Source organism: Hirundo rustica, chromosome 9 (genome assembly GCF_015227805.2).
Source record: "Hirundo rustica isolate bHirRus1 chromosome 9, bHirRus1.pri.v3, whole genome shotgun sequence".
Classification (NCBI taxonomy): Eukaryota; Metazoa; Chordata; class Aves; order Passeriformes; family Hirundinidae; genus Hirundo; species Hirundo rustica.
Window position 1 is genome coordinate 19,592,247 of NC_053458.1, and position 22,704 is coordinate 19,614,950.

At 37.8% G+C, this 22,704-nt stretch overlaps 1 long non-coding RNA gene across 1 annotated transcript in view; it reads left to right on the forward strand.

The window, feature by feature from the left end:
* LOC131378610 (uncharacterized) overlaps positions 1–20,200 on the forward strand; it is a 71,225-nt gene extending 51,025 nt beyond the window's left edge. Inside the window, exon 3 of the long non-coding RNA XR_009208141.1 lies at positions 20,145–20,200. This is a non-coding gene — a long non-coding RNA (uncharacterized LOC131378610). The remainder of the gene's footprint in view (positions 1–20,144) is intronic.
* The last annotated feature ends 2,504 nt before the right edge of the window (positions 20,201–22,704 follow it).

Here is a 22,704-nt window from a genome sequence, read left to right on the forward strand (position 1 = left end):
GTTCTCATATCTCTCAAAACCCCTACTCTCTGTCAAGCAGAATGCTTAGGAATAATTTTCATTCTTATTTGCAGCTGAGAAGCTAAAAGACTGAGGAGAATGGGATGGCAGATGAATTGTCTGTCTCATTAACAGAAATTCTTGGGGTTGGCAGAGCTTACAGGGTCCATAGGGGAAATGCAGTGAAACATAAATTGTAAAAAGCCTGAAATCTCCTGTGAACTACTATTGAACCAGAACGAGGGAGGCTGCAGACAAGATGTATAGAATCTGAAATCTGCACCATCTGAATTTGTCACCCGAATTAACTGCCTGGGTGTCTTTGGACTCTGAGCAAGAAGAAATTATTACAGCTTTTAGATCTAAATCACAACTGCTTAAAACACTATGACCTTGCAAGGGAAAGGAAGGTATTATTTTTAACCCAGGCAATAGAAATGCAAGTTAGAAGTGACTTGTGTCTTGCGAAGGTGCACAGAACATTCCCAGAGAGGGCTTGTGTACATTGTAGTCTCCCTGACCAGTGCCAGGCCACCTCCTGAAATTCTGTGACAGTTCTCTCTACAGCTTAACCACAACCTCCCCTGGGGTGGATGAGAAATGGAAGACCGTGTCTAGGAATGGAATTCAAGACGAGGGGAAGAAACAGAGGTAATCCACTGTGTTGGAAATACACTTTTTTCAATTACCTGCTTAAGTCTCAGCAGATATAAGAAAAAATTATCCTGCTTCACCTAGGTCAGAAAAGGTGGCTGAACAATGGCCCAGTAGGTTCAAACCGATGAAATAACAATGGGATAGTTGCCAAAGGAAGTGATTATATACAGTATGGCAGATTTCAGAATCAGTGACAAATCTGTTTGGAGGGTAAAAGAATAGAGAATGCTTTCCAATGAGAAATGCAAAGATTAATTTATGTCTAAATGAAATACTACAGTCTATTTAACAGCTTTCTAGAGTTAATTAGTGATGGATGAGGGCTCCAGCTCACCTTGCCTGCTTTTCAGAGCCAAATAAGGTTTAGTTGGAGTCAGTAAGGTTCACGTAGCCACCGCGTTCTAGAAACTGAGAAGTAGACTCTAACCTGAAAATGAAGAAATCAAAATCATTAAGCTTAGCATGTAGTCTACAAATCAGTATTTGTCACAAAAATTATATCTAAATCCAGAAGAAGGAAATAAGTCATTTTATAACATGAATAGAAGGAAAACTTGTTCTAATGAAGCCGTGGGAGTTGAATACATGCTGTGGCAGGAGATGGATTGAGTAGAGCACCACTGCTCTGGAAGTGGCAGAATACAGTACTTGAAGCAAAGGAGCATTGTCTTGAAAAGAGATGCTGAGGGCTGACTCAGAAGCATATTTTTGCCAAGAAAGCCAGTTGCCAGTCCTTTTGTGCTTTGAATACTGCCAACTCCATTATTGATTTGCAAGGAGAGGACACTAACAATTTGTGTCTGACAAAATTTCTTTGAGAGATATTAAAGTACACTCAAAGTGGTTTTGCTTTAGTCCTAATTCAGATTCTAGTTGTTATATACAGAAATTGGAGAAATGGGAGGAATAAAAGAGTCTTCCAGGAACATGTGTGCTTGGATCTATTTTGCATACTGAACTGTATTTTTACTATTTTGAATTTATTAATTTTGGGCTTTTGCAAGTATTAGTTAACTTTTAATTTCAATGAATTATTATTTTGGAGGGGAAACTTCTTATTGTGCTGGTAAGAACCAGTCTCAATCATTGAAACATAAACTTCTGTTTTGGGGAGGGATGGGGAAGGAAGACATATCAGACTATGGTCTTGGTAGCAAAAATTTAACAGCCAACAACATTCCATAGAAGCCAGATAATATTACATCAAGTCCATGAATTACTAATTTTGTAAAAATTGGTGTAGTCTTACTCTGGTATATTAATCTACTAGCTGATTTTTTACAGTAAAGTTATTAGAATACTTCTGTAAAAAGTAAAGCGGAAGAAATAATTTATAATAATAGCAGTAGTTACAATAAACATATTGCCTACATAAACCTTAATAAAGTTAATTCTGGTAGCTGAACATGTTCTGAATTAGCTTTATCGTGGTTTCCCAAACTGCAGAAGAAGAAAAGGAGAAAAAAGCTGATGTAATGCCTAATGAAGTACCATATGAAATGAGCAAAAGGATGAGACAAGATAATGAAAAATAGTGCATCTGGCTTGTAATACATCCCACAAACCAAATCTCCTGAATTATTAAGCACCTGGTGCTTTGTTTCAGGCTTTTCAATTTCTGTGGACAACATGGGAGCTCCAAGTATGGCTTTGCTTTTTCAAAGCCCAGTGAAACTCAAAAAATTGGGAGAGGAAACAAACATCTTTGAAATACAATGATGGATTTGAGACTTCCTCTTTTTGCTGGATGTGACTGATTGGCAAGGTGAAAGATCCAAAAAATCTTGTCTTTGCACAGCCAAAACAGCCCAAGTCTTGTTTATTGCCTTCCTGGATACACAAAGTTCTAAGGCCGTTTAAAACCAGGAATGCAAATGTGGGCCTTTTTTTTTGTTGGTTGTTGTTGTTGTTTTCAGGAGTGATGCAGGATTAGACAGTTGCGGGACCAAATTTGTTAGGGATTTGGAGTAAGCCAGAGAATGTGACGATTTCTGCACTACATTCGTGCTGTCTGTGCAAAACCTTCCCTTCTACAGTGTTTTCTTTCCTGGAAAGCCTTTTGGGAGGTGGTTGGGAATATGGTACACAGTGCAGCCTGTCTTTCACTCATTCCCCTGCAGGATTAGCCAAGCTACAAAGTGCCTCTGAGCCTCTCATCATTCTCTTATGACTTCTCACTCTGCAGGCCAAGCTAGACAAGAATGCAGCTCCTTCGTTTTTTCATTTGTGGAAATCTGGGTGACAAGTCTGTATTTAGCAAGGGTCTATGGACCCGTGACTACTGGTGTCCAGAATGCCTTGCAGCATCTCTCTTTGACTGAAGATTTATATCAAATTAGAATGTATTTTATCCTTAATGAAGGTTTATTGCTAGAAGAAATAATCGGTTAATTTGAGAAATCTTTACACACCTCCAGTGTTATATGAAGGGACATTTTGGATCAGAAGAAAACAGAGATCTAATGAGATGGTAACTTGTTTGTTCCTTGGGTTCATTATTTGGTGTTTTCTATTACTAACTGTAATATGCTCTAGTATGAGAAATTACCATAGCTTATCCCAGTGGCAATGGTTTGATGGAAAATGCAACTGCAATATTGTTCTGTATGGAAGACAAACTGTGAGTGATCGGTGTATAAAGAGGAAGAAAAATAAATATGAGATAATAAAAAAATAGGAGCTACAGTGAAAAGCTAAAGCATGCAGAATGAAGCTGGCATAACATATCAGGTAAAGACTTCTTCCTCATCATCTTTTTTCCTCCCTGCTGAGGCTTGTTCACTATCTAGTCCTGCATATTCATATGCTGGAATTGAAGTGTCGATTTTGCAAACTAAGTAACGAATCCATCAGTAGTATTTTTCTTTACAACAGGTAATTTACTGTGTGGTTTGAACATAAAAATACAAGAAAGTTTAGGAAATAAAAGCATAGAAATCTGAATAAAAGCTTGATCTGAATTATATTAGATATGCCTACCAAATTCAGGAAATTAGGGACTATCCCCAGGTGCTAACCTGGATAAGTTCTGAATTCACTGATTTGAACAACAGAGCTCTGATGGGAAAGAAGTGACTCTGTCAACATGATATATATCAGGCTGCAGAGCCTATACATTGAGGTGAAATTCAATGCTGCTCTTCAAAGAGTTGCAGCTCATAACTCACACCCATGGAATGGCCCATGGCATGATTTTGAAAGCCCCAAGGAGCTGTCTAAATGAGAGCAATCTGTCTCTGCCTAGAGGCCAGCAGCACTGCAAGCTCCTCTGCAGCTCTACCTGCAACAGTCCTGCTTTTAAAAAACCTTACCCGTTTTCTGGGTTTATGCATAACCACTTAGCTGGAAGTGATAAACAAAAACCTTATCCCAGGAAAACAGTACTGATGGCTTCAGATACACAGGATAGAATGGTCTGTGTTATTGAATGATACTGATCTAATATTGCTACAGTGAAGAACTTCTCATATGACAGAAATACTTAAAACTGTGAAGTGTGAAAATGATGATACCAGAATGGTTCCCCTTGCAAGACTAGGAACCATGACAGTGGTTGTTTAAGCTGTTGAAGAATCTGTGATCTGGTGAGATCATCCATATTAATGCAAACTACAGCAGACTTAGCTCTCAGCTATCTGCAGTAGAGTTAAGAAATATATAAATCTGGGTGGAACTTTGTGTGTAGATTCTAAAGTGCAGATGATTTGTCTTGCAGTTTTGAGTAATTTGGGATCCAATGTTGAAGAACTGTCATGAAATTACAGCTATTATAATGGCTGGAAGACATTGAATTCTGAGAGTCTCAGTATACATAGAAAATAATGGTTCAGAACAATACCAGGGCTATAAAATTGTATTAGGAAGTCACTTGGATAATGAGGAGTTAGGACTCCATCTTGTAGACTTGCAAAGCGTACTGGTTTTGGTGAAGCCATGTCAATTTATACCACCTGAAAAATTTGCTTTAAGAGTGTTGAATAGAAGAGATTCATAATCTATTTGAATAGGTGATTTTTTTCTTTCTAAGAAAAAATATTTTAAAACTGTTTTCTCTGCTAGCTATTCTAAAACTTTTACTTCTGCATTATCTTTCACTATTCGCCTGAATTCTTGCAAATAAACACATTTCTGACTTCTGACTGGGAACTTCAGAACCATAATTTAAATACCTTGTTAAAAAAGCTGCATTGAAAATATAATCACAAAAGCAAAGCCTAAGGTATGGCCCCATGTTAGAGCCAACTGACTTTTTAGTTGACATAATATTTCTGCAGAAAACAAAGGTGTGTTTTATTTGCAGTAGGTCAAATGTTAAGTCAAACAATGAAATATGTATTATTTTTTACCAATTCAATATTTCAAAAGTTTTCTTAGAAGCTTCCTCTGTGAGCACTCCTGTATTAGTGCCATTCGAAACAATAATGGAAATAAGACAAAACCTAAGGAATAGTGAAGCAGAGCACAGCTAACTAAGATTAGTGAGACCTGGGCAAGAAAAGGAAGCCAAGCTTCCAAATTGCCCAATTCAGCCTCAGTTTGCAATATAAACCTGCCTGTGCATCCTTTTAGCACTCAGTGGAACTGAACTGGTTGGCACACAGCATTTTCTGAATGGCTTTAGATAAAGCACTGCAGTCTCTTGAGACAGACATTCCTTCTTCCATGGAAGATAAGCTCTTCTCTCTTCCTCGGAAGTTTAAGCAGAGTTTTATGCTTACTTGGCAATGTAAAAATAGCACTGCTGAATATGCTTTTAACTCTTAAATCTGCTTCAAACTATATGTATTTTTAAACCATGACTAGTCGGAAAACTCTGCAACTCTTAGAAGAGAAAGTGATCATTGTGAGAGACTTTGGTCCTAATGACCTGTGAGCTGTACAGTCCAGCAGACTTGCTGAGCATCTCTTTCCCAGATGGTCAAGAGAGTCAGTACTCTTCCAAAAAGAGGCTTTCTGAGGTGTGATACAGGCAGCATGGGCTTAGCAAATCAGGCTAAAAACAACATGCTGGCTAAAATATCCATTATTTTGAGAAACACTTACTGGAGGAAAAAAATAAATTAAAAAATTTTGAAAAAATCTTAATTCCAATTTTTTTAGGTGTTGTTGGGTGTTTGTTTTTTGGGGTTTTTTTGGTTTTTTTTTACAGTAGACAGGTTATTCTGTCTCTGGAATGTTGGTTCTAAAATGTTGTAATTTCTGGTAAGAGCTGTGAGGATCTAGGGGAGAATAAGCAATATTTAAATTGAGATATCATTCAGGACTAAGCAAGATATTTTCTTGGACAAAAACTTATTTTCCCTGGTTTAAGAAGGTAGTTCTTCAACACATTGCACTTGAGTAGCCCTATGGACTGCAGAAGGTTGAGGAATGTATGGGAAAAGCAGCTTTTGCAGACTTCTTTTTGCTGCTCAAACTATCAAATTGTTTTTCCTATAAGCAATTACTAAATATTGTGTGAGCATATCTTGAGATAATGTAGTATTGTGTCCTCCCAGTGTCCCAAGAAAATACCCAGAACAAAAATTATCTCAAAGATTATCTCAGTTAGTTCTATGACATAAGCCTTAAGTATGGTAATTAAGAAGAAGTAATGCACATCTGGTATCTTGTGATAATGGATCATCAGAAATGAAAATTATGTGAGTTTTATGCAAACCCATAGAACTCTTAAAAGACAACATTCATGGGAATAGGTAATGGGTGGAAAGAGATTGATTAGAACCACCTGCTGTTTACTGTCAGCTGTTACAAGTGATTATGATATAAAGAAAAAACCAAAACACTTACTTCAGTAAAATTAAGGATAAAAATTACATCTGATGTCACTAGAAAGGAATATAAGAACTGTTAAAATTTTTAACATCCAGCATCTAAAAGTTGCAAAGCATTTAGCACATAGCAAGGTAGGGCAGAATATTAAATAGCTGCAAATATGGAAAAATAAAATATGAGCAAACAGTACTACTCTTTTATAATCAGTAAATAGCTTTAGGCATAAATAGTCCTCTTGAAATCATCTAAATTATTTTTTCTGTACAAAAGTAATAAAGTTTTTTAAATAAGAGGAAAAACCATGAAAAGTCTAATAAGCACCCTGTGAGAATTGTGGTAATTATTGAGGTCCTGCAAGGTCATTATTGATAATTGAAATCTAATCACTTTTAAAACCCAACATGCCCAAGCAATTGCAAAATGTTATATGTAAGTACAGTCTTTAAAACTTTCCTTGAGGGAGCATGAAACAAAAAGAGGGATTCAGTGATTTTAAAACAGCAATATATTTTTTAAACTTGTTTAGTAGAAGTTTAATTGGAAGTCACAGATTTAAAAGAAATTATATAAGAAGGTGGAGATGGGAATCTATTTCAATATTTATAATCTTTTTTCCATTCTGACTGCTTACGAGCAAGGGAAATGCTCTTTCACACCTGCATGCTGGTAGAGCTGACCCCACACAAGCAGCAAGGGAGGTCAGGCAGACCCATGGGCTCACAGATTTCAAGAGGAATACCATTCCAAACAGATCTTCAGGAATTAGGGTAGCTTTAAAATGCTGCTGGTGGTCTGCACTTTGTGTTCTTGACACTTGGCAGTTTCTGGCCTATGCTGTTCCTGGGGTTAGACATTTCCTGCATGGACACTGGCAGCTCTTAATGAGCACTTCCATCAGAATGGCAGCTGCTGTTCAGCACTTGGGGCTCCTCTGGTGTCCAGCTGGGTATATTATGACTTTTTATCCTCCTCTGTGTGTTTGCTTGAATGATTTCACCTTGCTGGATTTCCCTGACAGAACTCTGTGACATGACAAAGATTCTAGGCCCTGGCATTATGATTTCTGAGAAAAGTTAAGTTTTAAGCTAAGTTTCAATATCTGATCATGGGAATACAAGACAGATGATCCACATACTGAATAATGTTAGAAAGAAGGAGTCAGTGGTGAAAGTGAAGTTACTTCATTTCTATATGATGTCACGTAGATTTTCATAACACTGAAAAACATCACAGTATCTTGCTGAGTGGTAATGGCAATTCTAGATTTCTCAGCACTTTTGAAAAAGAAATATAATTTTCTTACTACCAGTATGGGAAGTGTCTTCTCTTTAGGTACATAGTAAAAGTAAGATGTGGCCCTAGCCCAAGAGAAAGGAAGAAAAAGAATCACTTTCCCATTTGACAGAACAAAAAATATGTAGCAAGACCAAGAATTAAACAAATTACTTTGGATACGACATCTTAGACAGTGTCTCCCTTTTTAGGTAGTGCCCCTTGTCAAGCTCAGAACTCTCCATTTTGTTGAGATAAATGTCAGTCCTCAAAGTCCTGCATGTACTCCCTCTAGGATCACACATGGATAGAATATCTTCACTGATGGAAGCCCTGCATTTGTGAATTGAGTTGTGTTTCTCCCCGAAGTCTATTTTCCTGTTGTGCTGTTAAATAGAAGTGCAGCTTGATGTGACAACTCCCAATCCTTGTTGTATGCAGTCATTAAAAATCCCATTATCTATTTACTGGAACCTAAGCCATACATTCTACTCTATGAAATCTTCAGCTGGATTCCCTTCTTTTATAATACATTTCTTATAGGTATAGTAGAGATCATATGAAGTGAAGCAAAAAGAAAAAAAAGTTGGTTTTTGACCTGTCTTCTTCTAGTGGAAGACTGAAAGGTTATTCCCTGGGAAATGTTGAGGTAATTTGTTACCTTGTTTTATGAGTGTGCTGTTAAATGGCTGATATGTTTCCAATGAGAGGCGGCTGCAGTGGTGAAGTTAAATCAATTGCTTTGGTGAAATAATCCCCAGAGCTTGGTAATTGATTGCATTTTACTTTAGGTTTGCACAGTCTTTTGATGTTCTTCAGGACCAAAAGCAATACAGAGTTAGAAGGTTGCTTTTATTTATTAATGAGGATTTTTTAGCATTGAATCTACCAGAATGCAAAGAAGAAATTGAGATTCAGAGAAATGCAGACAAATGAAGATTCCCTCTTCTCTCTCTCTACCCCTCCCTTTCTTTTTCTCCTTTTCATTTGGCAATACCAGTTCATTCTATTGGTTAAGGAAATTGCAAAAAATAAAGGAAAGTGAGTGCAGGATGAAGTAATTACCTAGATAAAGACAAATCAAATTAATCATCTCTATTATAGCATCCTTTTTAGGTGATATTTGGGTTAGGTATAGCCTGACCCTAAGGACATCACATGATGGAGAAAAAGAGTTAATATTAACAGAGTACAATCATAGGAGAGGATTAATAAAATCTCTGTATCTACCTTCAGACCTGACCTCTGAGCCAGGATTAGTTTAAACATTGCATATTAGCACTTCTAGATATTCAAGGACAACACTATCAAGTATAATGAGGAACATAGTAGTGGAGCCAGTTTGTGTTTATCTTTTGACTTTACTAATTGTTTTTTTTTTTTAGTCTGCAGAGGACCTCAGATGAGTTTCTACATTTCATATATAAACATGGTTTGATATTCTTCAGAGTATCAGAACATGGCAAAGAGCATCTGTTGCTGATGCTTCCTTTGTTTTGCTTGCAAACATGAGACAGCAGTGTTAAAACTACTATGTCTTTAATAATTAACTTGGGCTGCCAAACAGTAAATCTCTTCCAGATGACTGCTGCTAGTACTTTGTATTGCAGTATTTTAGAGCCTAGAAATTACTGCTAAGTTTATAAATTCATCCAAATTCTTCAGTCTACCCAGAGGGCAGCTGAGGTAAACATCAACACCAGAGAAATAATGCACAGAGACACACACAAGGCCCTTGCTTTAATTTTCTGCCCGTATTCTAAAGCAGAGTGTCAAATTTTCAAGGAAATAAAACTTGATTTTCCATGTATTTCCTGCCTGCTTGATATGGCATACATTTTCTTTTAAATTCTAACTAAAAAAATTATTTTTAGCATGTCTGTTAATTAGTGTTGCAACTGTATTCACCATTGCTTTATTCTTCTCCAGGGTTTGCTTAGCTTCAAGAGGCAATTGTTAAATAAAAAAAGCCAACACGATATCATGACAAACCTAAGTGCAATAATTCCTTTCCTGATGGCATAAGAACAATTAGAAAAGCTCAGATGAGCAGCTCTGCATTGTTTCTTGGCTTATGTTTCTGGATTACAAGAAAGTCTTTATACTTTTATGTGAAACCCAGGATTGGTATTGGAGAGCTGTAAGAGAATCACTAGAGACTCAAACTTCAGCAATAAGACCCTCTAAGGTCAGAAACATCCTTACATTTTGTTTTTAAAAGGAGAACACTCATTAGGTGCACTTTTCTCACCGTACATCTGAAAGAGGGAATCTAGTACTCCAAATAAATTAAGAGTGGAACAAATTAAGATTAGAAATGCATTTTTCCTCCTCTTTTGGAGGGGAAAAATATAAATACTAAATAGTTTCTTAATCTCATATATTCCTACTTTTCGATATAAGAGAAATTTCCAGATCAAATGGAAGCATCAAGATTAGAATGGGATGATTAGAATGATAATACCAGACTTAGCATCAGGCTTTATTTTAACTTTTGAAATTATGACCCGCTGCAGAGTGAACAAATTTAAGATTAAGAGCTTTAAATGGATCTGGCCACAGCTTCTTCTGAGGCAGTGACATTTTGTAAATGCCTTTAAGACATGTAAATGACTGTGCCAGCTACAAGATGGTTCATAAATGGTCCCAGATAGGAGGTCTGCAGCACCAGTGAGCAGATCTACCATATGGTGATGAGGTGAGCAGCCAAGTGGAAATTTGGAAGACATGAGTTAAAAATAAGTGGGTAGCATTATATGAAGAGAAGGATTTAAAGCTAGGGCAGGGAGGGGGGCGAGGGGGGATAAATAGGGCAGCAAAGAGAGAAAATAATTATATTTCATATGGGCAAGTGGAGCAGATGGTCATTTGTTTCATGTAGGGAATTGATACAGGCACTGGATTCTGAGTGTGGTTAATGTAGGTCTCTTTTTTTTTTTTGGTTTCACTGTGAAATCATCATGATTCAAACATCATTCTCTCTGAGGTTTCAGTATAAATATGTGTGAAAATCCCTGTGCAAGAAAAATATTATTGCTTCAGATATGATGTCTTTGATATTGGCTGGTACACAAGATGAACCATAAATCTCCAGATTTTAAAATTATGAGCAGTTGTAGCATGAGCTTCCCCATCTAAAGCTGAGTCACTTGAATTTGCTGTATCTGAAACTGTAATGGACTCATGATCTATTTATTCATTAAAAAAGTAGAACAATCTTATAAGGTGGTCGGGCATTGTTTTATGAGGAAGGGAAGCTGGGTTTCATGCTGGGTTCTCTCTTTAGCTTGTCTACAATAAATGTGCTCTCAGGATGATAAAGTAGAAGTTTCTTGCCTGTTGGGAATACACTCATCCAAGTATTAGAAAGGAATTTAATATATTTATTTATTTTTATTATGTATATATATATATTTTTTTACCTGCAGAACAGGTAGACTATCCAACCATTTATAAACCCTGCTAGCGTTAAACGTTGAGTTGAATGCCTGAGTGTGAACAATGCTGAACAGGGAAAATAAAAGAATATTTCTTGTTACATTTTGAAGTCTTGAAGGTGAAATTTTGGGAAGGAAAATTTTATATGAAGAAAAGTATATTGAAGTGATAGTACTTATCTTTGAAGGATTTCTACTGTATAAAATATTTATTTTTGAAATGCAGATGACAGACGATTTGGGTAACTTTTAGTAAATATTTTATCTGTCCACAGACTATTGCTGTGATAGAGTAAATATATCTGATTCCTGTTAGGATGACTTGAAAGGAGAAATGTTGTGGGTCCTTTCTTGGCTTCCATTTAGTATGTACAACTCAGTGAAAAGCCCTAAATTACAGCATGGCTTTGAGCAATGTGTAGGTTTTCTTATTTGAAACTGCTCTTTTTGCATTAGAATTTCAATATTTGTCTTTATTTCTATATTTATGGGGTTTACCATGTTTAACCTTTATACTAAAATCCTATAATCTCTTTTCTTAGATGATTCTTGGGTAGTTCCAGTAATGGCAGTAGGAGAACTTTTGCTTGGAAAGGGGTTCTGGGAGTTACCAACTCCGGGACCCCACTTGAGGTGGTGCTGTTACTAGAGCTTGGTCCAGCCAGTCCTGGCCTTGTTTTGCTGAGTCTCAAATACCTCTGAGGTGTTCTCACTGAAAATTGTGTCCCTGAGCAGCATTATCTTCCTTGAGAAAAGGAAGTTTTTTTCTGATGTCTGCGTGACTCCCTTTCAACTCAGTTTTTTGATTATCACTTCCATATTAATCTTGAGGTTTTGGAGCAAAAGAAAGCCTTTCGCAGCTTACATTTCTCATCTGTTTTCCTATTATGTAAAGCTGACAAAATCCTTTTGTGATTTGTTGGGGTTTTTTTTTTTCATTGAATCTTGTGGTATCATCAGGGAAGAAAAAAGATGAGTTGCTTCTAAGAATTTTGTATTTTTATACAGACCACAAACTTTTTTTAAGGAGTACACAAGAGGAAAAAGACAAATGAACAGATTTTCAGGCTCCCTAATAAATGAAAACAAACTTTTGCTTCCTTACACAAAAAAGACATTCCGAATGAAAACTTATGTTTTGGGTCTTTGAGTAATAAGTGCAATAATTTGTTGTCAGAAATAACTTACAAATTTGTCTGAATATCTATTTATGATTTTATAATAAGTGTTGAAAACAGTAATGCTGAAATCCCAGTGTAGTGGATAATCTGGTACCAATGAGCTCTTTGAAATCCTTTTACATCTTCAAAGTGCAGTACATTTCCTAATGCTAATGGCACCTTGTGGCTACAGGATTCTTAGGGGACCTAATTACTGCTGGCCTACGGACACCTCCCCAGCATGTGCTCTTCCCAGGGCTTGCTTATGCACTTCAACAAAAACTGTACCTGCAGTGAATGCGAGTCTGTTAGGGCCTAACAATGACTTCAGACACCCACTCCTTACCTGTCTTCACAGCAAGGGAATCTCAGTGACATTTATGGCTTTCAAAGGTTAAAAATAATTTCATGTTTTAGAGTACTGGCCATCTGAAGCTGTAATTTAAGATTATGGTGGATTTTTTTTTTCAATTTCTCAATCATTCTATGTCCATAGAGAAAAATTAGGAGAATCTTCCAGTCAAGGCTCTTTTTTTTAACACAGTATTAGAAGTAAAAGGGACTTCAAAGAGTGGTGGCAAACCACTTGTTTGCTTGTTTTGCAGTTACGCTGTAGAGTCTGTGTCCAGAAGTTTCTGTCTGTGGTTTACATTTTTGTTGAAAGTGAGACCACCTATGAAGTGAGAACCAGTAGGAGGTTCCCATACAGAGAGCAAAAAGCCATTAATCTGTAACTTACCTGGAGGACACCTCTGTGTCCTCCAGGAAACATTGTAAATAGTTGGTCTCTCTTCATTATGAATACTCCAGTCCAACAGTTGAGGATGCTATTCATGCAAGCAGCCTGGAAACTTGGGGTTTTTTAAAAAGCAAAGAGAATTTTGAGAAAAGGTACATTGCAAGGTGGCTGCCTGTATTTTATTTTCTCTTGTTGTTGGAGAGATCCTACTTATAACAAACAAATTCTTTTTGACAGTTGAAACGGAATGAGAAATAGAAGTCTGGATAATACATTGATCTAGGCTGTCAAGCTGAGGGTTGATTTGAAGGTCAGTCATACGTGTTCTTTTCCCACATATCCATAAAATGATGACTATAATGATAGGTGTGTAATCTAATTTGGGAAGAATAAAAAAGGGTTTTCAGATTTCTGACTATATTCGTGTATTAATGTATGAAAGTAGATGTTTCCTTTTAATTGATACAGTTTTATACATCAGTGTCCTTGTATTGTTAGTCATCAGCATCATGCCCTTTTTGCCTTAAGTGTAAACACTGACAGAATCAGAGCAAGCTGTCCTGCATGAACTTGTTCCTGATTTGGTGAGATTTCAAGGGGAGTGGGATGTCATGTTGATGCTTTTCCTCTGCTCATAGAGCAGAATAGGCCAAGATTCTTATGAGGTGCAGCTGCAGTGGCACTACTGGGGTTAGCTATTGATAACACACATTGGTCAGGGAATTTGACTAGGCAGGTATATATAAATATACACACTAAAAAACACATTAGTTCAACAATTAGCAGTTTAGCAGATTAAATTTTATTTACATTTAAGCCCAGTGTGGGCTTAAAACAGCAAATATGAATACATGGGAATATATTTCTGGAAAAGTGGTGCAGAAGGGCAGGCAGGGAAGAGAGTTGAGAAAGCTGCTTCCAAAGCTAGTCTTATAAAAAAAGTTAGGAAAAACCTTTGTTAGCGTCAGAAATATAGATTATAAGAACTTAGTTAACACACAAGGACGTAAATCATTTACTGGACTGCTGCTTACTCACAAAATTACAGTTTGTGGTGGTTGTAGCTGGGGCAGCCTCCCTTGCTGGTGGGGTTGTGGTTTGACTCTGCTGATGGATGGAGGCATTCTGGGTTTAGGTAGCATCACTCTTGTTCCTGTGAGCTCCGTATCCACATTCATAATGTGACTGCTATACCAGTGAGAGATGAGTGATTTCTTCTGACCTCCCTGCTGCTTCTTCATGTTCACTGAAATTCACTTTGAGTATCTTATTAACTCCCCTATGGCAAACGTGGAAGGAGATTAAGGTGTAAACAAAGGAGCACATATAGGTACCCGTCTTTAATGAAGATGTTTCTTATCTTGTAGACATTTTTAATTTCAGAGAAAATTAAAATTGCAAGTGCTTCTGAAACACATCTGCACCTGATCTGACCTCAGCAGGTCATATGCTGCTGCACAGTGACAAACCACTTTGCTTGTAAAAAAGCACTAGTCTTCTTAACCCCCATGAGTTCATTTCATACAAGAGCTGGGGAGCAAACCTGAGATGCTGATGAAAGTTGATTCTTTGGTGAAGTGAGGAGTACTCAGTCAAATGAACACATTCCCTTGAGTGTGCATTTTAAAACTTACTAAGATCAGTACTGCTAGAGACAAAGCCTTCCTCTCCCATCCATACACTTTGGCTTCAGGAGTTACGTTTCTTTTTCTACCAAACATTGGAGGCCAAGGACTCATAGTAATATAAGACTGTTATGTCAAAATTAGTGCTGGAAATGTTGAGCGTAATAAGTGCTAGAGACAAAATTAACAAAGGGACTTTGTGCAGCTGTGTGGGATTGGTCTGGTCTGGGATCCTTAATCCTCCATGATCAGCACAAGCTGATTCAGAGGATAAGGCCAGCAGCAGGTACTTACATAAGACAGTGTCTTCAAGGAAATTTTTATTTTTAAGCACGGTAGTTAGAGATTATAGCTGTGCTTCATATGGGATTTAAAGTCTTGCATCTTTCTAAGAACTCAGTATCTTGAACATCTGCTAGATATTCAAAAGTGATTCAGATGAGGTCTCTAAGGAGGAAAAGTAGCAAGGGTTTGTAAATATTATCAGATCCTACAATAATAACTGAACATCAGTGCCAGCACTAATGAGAAAAACAGAAGGTGTTAAAATGAACTAGAAAGCTTTTAGGCCTATTAGTCTCTCTGCCAAATGAACTTTTGAGCTTTAATACACAAGCTTTTAGGATGCTCATGCAGTTAACGCTCTATGTTTTATAATGCTTGTCTTGTCAGTAAAAGATAATAATTTCACTGAAATAAAACTTTAGTGAAAATATCTGCTATTTCCTGATTGCTTAACATTCTGATTTCTTCTGATTTCCAATCCCATTGCAAGATTTATAAATGAAGGAAGACTCCTATACAGCTGCTTCAGGAATTGTTTATCTGCAATGGCACATTTGTTTTCCATCTGAGTGTTTGCCTAAATTGCATTTCATCCCTCATTTATATTTCTCATCTACATGGTAACATTGTGCATGCTGATGCAGTTCCTCTTGCTATCATCCACATGACTCTTTGTGACTTCATTTGACACTGTATTAAGGTAAACCACAATCTTGTTAATGGCAATAAGCACCAAGGTGGTTGAGTGCTCCTTCGAATGAAGACAAATGAACGTAGGGAAATGCAATGACTATGCACACTGTGAAGTAAAAGGGCTGTCTTAATGGGCTAAAATCAACCTTTGTGGAGAAAATGACTTCATTAACACATGGTTGAGATTAACCTGACTGATTCAGCCGACAGCTTGCTTAAGGTATCTTATTATTGCTGTAACACTAAGGTCTAAATCATACCGGGTTCCCTGAGACTGATACCTCAGGTAGCACTCATGCCTGTAAAACCTACTCCTGGGTAGTACTTAGTCTAATTTATTTCACTACCTAATGCTTATTCCACAGAATATTTTTGGGCATAACATTTGTTCTCAAAGTTTTTGAAACAAAAACCCCCTCAGCTACCAGAGTGTCCTATGAGAACAGATAGCACAAAGAGAGTCGCCAGATCAGAAAATTTTGAATGAATCTGGCTCTAAAATCACAGTAAACTTTTCTGTGTTCTAATATTTATGCATTGCTTGACCTGTCAGCTGCTAGGTGGCACAATATATTTCCAGTTGCTATAGGCATTCATACAAACACTATACTTGCGGGAAAAATACATAATGATGACTTTATTATGGTTATGGAGCTGTAGAACTCAATATGGTGGTACAACATGTCTGCAAAAAAGGTTGGTTTTCCAGAACTTTCTAGGACAGTTAAATTGGTAAGAATACTAGTAGAAAATAAACTTTAATATTTGGGAGATGGTTGACATAAAAATACTTTAAATCCAATGCAGGATTAAAAAAACCAAACAGTTGGGAGTTCTCTTTTTCAATCTTTGTTTTGTACTTTTATGTTTATAATATAAAAAACCTCACGGTTTTTCAACTTCCAAAGGAGTTTTTTTTAATTTTATTATATTATTACTTCATTGGGTCTTGTAGCAAATAACATCCCTGGCAATAGATCTATGTATGTATATGGGCAATTTTCCCCAGTATTTTTACTTACGAGTTTTGATAGGGTGAAGTGTAAATGTAGCAAGGTACTCTATTCTGCATGGCAAAGACTTCCTATCTTAGGAAAAATGGAGCACTCATTTGCCAAGAATTCTCTGGAGAGAGAGAACTTTGTCATGTTTTTTATTTCTGAGAGTGAATTGTACCCATGGGTGAAGCATGGATTCAACCAAAGAGCAGACTTTAGGGAAACCCCGATATCTTGGCAAACCATTTTGTTTGGTTGGCTGGTTTTGATTCAGTATCAGCATGCAGAAGATAATGAGCTGGGAAGGCACTGCCCTAAGGCAACTTGGGCTTTGGGTGACTTGTAACCAGTCTCTTACCCCCGTGGCACCACTGACTGTGGAGAGTCAAAGCAATGGCTGCTACACCTGGCCTGTGCTGAACTTCTGATACTGTCCAATACAACCTGCTCATGTGCAAACCATGGAAACTTGAACTCCAGGCAAATGCCATGACATTACATTCAGAGCCTTAGTGATAAAGTAACTGCCACACTACTTGAAACTTTGCTAAGTATTCCCCTGTTCCTGACTCCAAGCAAGTAGCTGCTTTACTCAGAGAATAAATATCAGAGGTGATAACTGTGAATGCTGCTTTGTTGTTTATGCTTGGAGTGATTTTTACCCTACTAACACAGTCTTTGAAATTGTATTCTCCTCAGTCTGCTTTCAGATTCCTAAATAAAACTGGCAAAGGGAGGGGCTGCCAGCTGATTCTCCTGTGGTGCACAGTAGTCTTTGCTGTGCTGAACATGTCTGAAATGCTGACTTACTGATTTGCAGCTTACCCTTTTTTTTTTAGCAGACTTTCTTCTCCAAAATCTTATGTCAATAGTGAGAGAGCAACACAGTAAATAAGTAGGTACTTGACTAGAAACTGCAGCTACTGACCTGCCTGCTAGGGATGATTTTACATTTCCCAGCATGCATCTATTTTGAAAGTTATTGAGGGGGATTTGGACTTCCAGGCCACTGCAGTATAATCACTGATCAGTTATTTGCTGGAGGCAATCACCGTTATTATGGCCCTTACTCCACATCTTTTGAAGGCACTGAAGGATTGATACTGATTTTTGAGTAGCATTTATAAGGGGCCTGTGCACTTGAGACTAACTGGACCGTATCATTAGACTACCTGGGGGATTTTCCGTCAACCATATTTCTAAAGGTAACACTAGTAGAGGAACTCTTAACCTCTGAATCAGAAGATGGATGGATAAGAGACATTAGTATTTTAAAGGAAAGAACTTCAAGAAAACAGCTGCTAAACGACTGTTTGAAGTTATGGATCACAAGCTAACTCTTGATTTATGAAGGCAGCATAGTAACAGTTTTCTAATTAATTGATCTGATTGTTCTCAAGAGTGTTTGCGTAGTAATATTCACAGAAGTCAGTGATTAGGAAAACCTATTTTTTGGCATCAAAACCAAGAGAAACCTAAGAAAAATAAAAGACTAACAGGTGCTTGGCCAACCACACTCATTGCATCAGTGGCAGCTGATAATGCAGCATGTGAGTCCTGGCCAATGGACTGACTCACCCAAGCTTCTCCTGTGACATGGTCCCTCTCCTGCTCTATCAGTATTTTAGGTATTCCCAGCTCTGCTCTGGAGCTCCCTGGCTCTTACAACACTGGGAACTCAGAAGTAGGGCTACAGGTGCAATGTGACCCCAGCCCATGAGCAAAGCTGCAGCTGGGGCTGCCTGCGTGACCTGGTTCCCCGTGTAGTCTGAGATACACTGGTTTTGTGTTAGGCTTTAGATTCACACATCTGAATGCGTTGCAGAAATCCTGGAATTTTGTAACAGGATTTTACAGTCAGGTCAGATTAAGATAACTGAGGTTTAGATGAGATTACAGTAATTTTCACTTCTAGTTCACTGAGCACAGATAGCCTCTCAGCTAGAGAGACTGTCACTATTTTTTAAGAAAAAAGCAGATTTCACACCCAAATTACAAATAAAAATTTAACAGCCTAACTTGGAAACAATATCTGCTACGTGATGACTAAAGTTTATTTACTACAAGGAACTAGGTTTAAATAAAAAAATCAATTTGACCTTTTTTTCCAAATTTTCTTTTTTTAAAAAATTAGGCACACAACTTGTCTTTTGCCTTTGATTAGTTTTATTCTCAGGTTCTCATGCAACCTAATTTACTGTTACCGTAAATAGAATCCCAACAGGAAAGCTATTTTTTAAAAAAGAAAGGACATATTCCCTGGGTTTTACACTCAGAATCAAACAAAGTCTTCAATTTTCAGATTTTTCTTTCTCTACTACAGTCTGGTAGTTATCTTGGCCACCATCTTAGCTAGTAAATTTACCCACATATCAGTTCTGCATTATTGTAATTGCTACTGACAAAATGATTATTGTGAAATTTTTTAAGATGTGGGAAATATTAACTTGAGAAAACCAACACATTTTTATGTTTATTAGACTGAATATGTCCTTTGAAAGGACAGTTTTTCCCAGAGGTTTGGCTTTAAAAAGTCAAAAAGCTTTTGAAAATATTTCCTTAAACCACAAAACTTTGCATGTGTTTCCCTTGTAAATAAAGGATAATGTAATGCAGAAGACTCTTATTTAAACTTTGCGTACAAATATGCATGAATGCCAATTGGATTCAATTTTCCTGACTTAATTTGAATTAACTGATGGGTCTTTTGACACAAGCTGTACTAATTGTTGCTTATTTGGGTGCACTTTATCAGTGAGCGTGGCAATCAAAAGCTCAGCCAGATGTTCATATTTTCTTTGATTGCCCACAGCCTCAGGTTTGAAGAAAAGTCAATCAGCAAAATTATTCTTCTTAGCATCTGTCAAGGTACCGATCACATTACCATAATGGCAGTCAGAGAAGCAGAATGGCTCTGATTCCCTTTCACTTAACCTGGTATCAGCCTTCAGCTCTCTGCAGTCTTGGTTTGATACCATCATAAAACATGTAAATTTTTTGAAATTAGATCAAGCGTATTTATAAGTGGTTGAGTTACCACAGTGAAGAGTGAATGTATTTTTATCTTCATATAAACTTATATTTATGTGAGTAACTTCTATAAAAGTACATTTTTTATGTTTTATACTGGCATATATTTACAATGTCTTATTGACTGAAGGGCTATTTTTTCCAGATGTCATATAAAAGCTTTTAAGAAGTTGAAAAACTAAATATATTCCACTTATGTAGAGGAAATCTATGCCCACTGAAACAGTTTCAGGTTGGACACCTGTAAGATGCATCATTTATATTTTGGACACCTGTAAGATACATAATTTTTATTTACAGCTCAAGCAATTTTTTTCAATTCATTAGTATTTTCATGAAAGCATTAGAGAAAAATAATTTTTGTGGGTGTGGTTTTTTCCAAGTTCTAAAAGCATCTGCCAGCGAGAGAATTTGCGTTTATTTTCAGATGGGACACAGATCAAGACTGTCTTAACCTTTCCTTTCATTTCTAGGTGTTTAAAATGTGTCTTTGCATTTTCTGTATAACTGGATCCTAGCTCATTAAGGGTAAGACATTTTTTTGCAATCCCCATAGCAGCAGTGCCTAGCAAGGGAGAATGCATGGTTTGCACCCTAGTTAATTTAAGAATTTACCATGGCCTGGAGTTTTACCCTACTCAGGAGTGTTTTAACTTGCAATTCCCACTTGCCTGCCTGGCAGCTGAGTGTCTTGAACGAGATTTACCATTCCATTTGTTCCTATAGGATACCTTCAGCCTAAGACACTTCACAGCTAAGGAGAATCAGGTCACGAGAGCCCAGCCTAAACCAGAACTGTTAATTTGATTCTTGTCTATGTGTAAGACTGGTGCAGGTCCCTCACTTTGTTGTACATGTTGCATAGAAACATCCTGTGAATGTAGAAGAATCATTGCCATGGTCCTTAAAGGTGATGAACTGTGGACAAAATAATTATTTATTTTCAACTGTTTATCTTTAAAATTCTGCTGAATTGTCCTTCATATTTCATCAAGTGCAAAAGCAGACCTGTGGACAGTAAAAACACTCTGTGCTGATTCTCCCTATTAAGTAGTGAAACTTTTGTTCCTCTTTTACAGCGTTGAATGTGTGTCATGTCAAAAAGATGAATTAAACCTGACAGAGGAAGATAATAGGGGAAAGATTCTGAAAATAATATTATGGGTGATGAGCTCCAGCAGCAATTAATTCAGGAAGGAGTTTGCTGAAGGAAGCTCCCAGGCTCAACCTCTAAACCCTTAATGTGGCTTAGTTCTCAATCAAAGCTTTCAGAGAAAGAGATTGCATGAAAGAGGAGCTACCGTATCTACCACAAAGCTGCTTAATATGACTCATGCCTCAATGGAAGTGTTTTCAGTATAAAAACTCTTTAGATAGTGCTTCAAAACCAATGACACACATCCCTAGCTCATTTATAGAGTCGTTTAAATATTGTTTGAATGCTCACTGCTGCTCAGGTTTTGCAGCCCATTCTACCCCAGAAACACCTGGGTAAAGAATACAAACCCTTTTCATTTCCTTCACTCTAAAAAGGTCTCTCACCTCAGGATGCAGACATCAAGCTCTGGAGAGAATGATCCCTGGAGCAGTGCTAACTCATGGGAGGTGTTTTGCACGGCATGAAAGGGAGAAAGGTTGGAGTTCCATTGCCCTGCGAGCACCATGGACAGAGAGTCCGAGTTCGGAGGAGGAGAGGGCAAGGTTTGTATTTGGTGGGGTTTGAGATTTTGTTGGTGGGTTTTTTTAACCTTAATTATGCCTTTGAAGGGGTAACAACTAAATACAAATCCACCTCTTTCACGTGCATAAAGCTCCATAGGTGATACATTTTTAATATGGTGCTTTTAGGAGAAATGAGAATTGAGGGGAGGAAAATTCCTGAGAAAAAGACAACGTTGGGTTTTGGCTAGGGGTGAGTAGAGGTGCATCTCTTTTGACACGCACATGTGCTCAATCAGGCCAGGCCCACAGGCTCTGAGTGATCACCCAGGAGCTGCTGCCGGGCGATCCAGGCCTCTGCTGGGAGTTTTGGTCAGAACAAACATCTAAAAGTGTCCTAAAGCCACCTCTTAAGGGCTTTTGAGTATTTCCTGCAGTACTGAACTGTAAGTATTGAGGGCAGTTTTGGGTGCCACAGTAGAAGAAAGATTTAAATCTATTGGAGAGCTACCAAGCCAGTGAAGGGCCTTGAGGGGAAGCCAAATCAGGCGTAGCTGAGGTCATGGCTTGGTAAGTGTGGAGGAGACACAGGCGAGACCTCTGGACAGTCCACAACTTCCTCACAGGCAGCAATGGAGGGGCAGGCATTGATCTCTCTCTCTGGTGACCAGTAGTGGGACTCAGGTAACTCACGTGAGGCTGAGAAGAGGCTCAGGTTGGATGTGAGGCAAAGGTTTTCCCCCAAAGGATGGCTGGGCACTGCAACAGGCTCCCAAGGGCAGTGGTCACAGCACCAAGCCTGGCAGAGCTCGAGAAGTGCTTGGATAATGCTCCAGACACATGGTTTCACTCTTGGTGATGGGCCTGTGCAGGGCCAGGAGTTGGAGCTGGACTTCAACAATCCTTGTGAGTTCTTCTGAACTCAGGATACGCTACGATTTTATGATCCCTCACTGTACTTGCTCATCTTCCTCTGTAACTCTCCCTTGTCACAGATACATTGTTTGCAGGCCCTTCATCCTTTCCTATTTTTTGCTGTGTTGTTACAGCCCTGACCTCTGTGTGTAGGAGTCGCCCTGCATTTATTTACAGAGATCTGGAGGCACGCATCAAGCTCTGTCTTCCTTCACAGTGTTTAAACAGAAAAGGGCAGAATGCCATCTGGTTATCAAAAATATTCCAGTGTTGCGAGAGAGCCCTTGAGTACTTAGTGGTTTTTCTTCCTCTGAGTTATGGGTCTGATTAGAGTTAAATGTATCATATCATACACCATCACAGCTGAGTTCCACTTGAGTAACATGCATCCAAATTTGCTGTCTATCTATATGATGTATTTATTGTTCTGCATGTACGTAACTAACTGTACTTGCATAT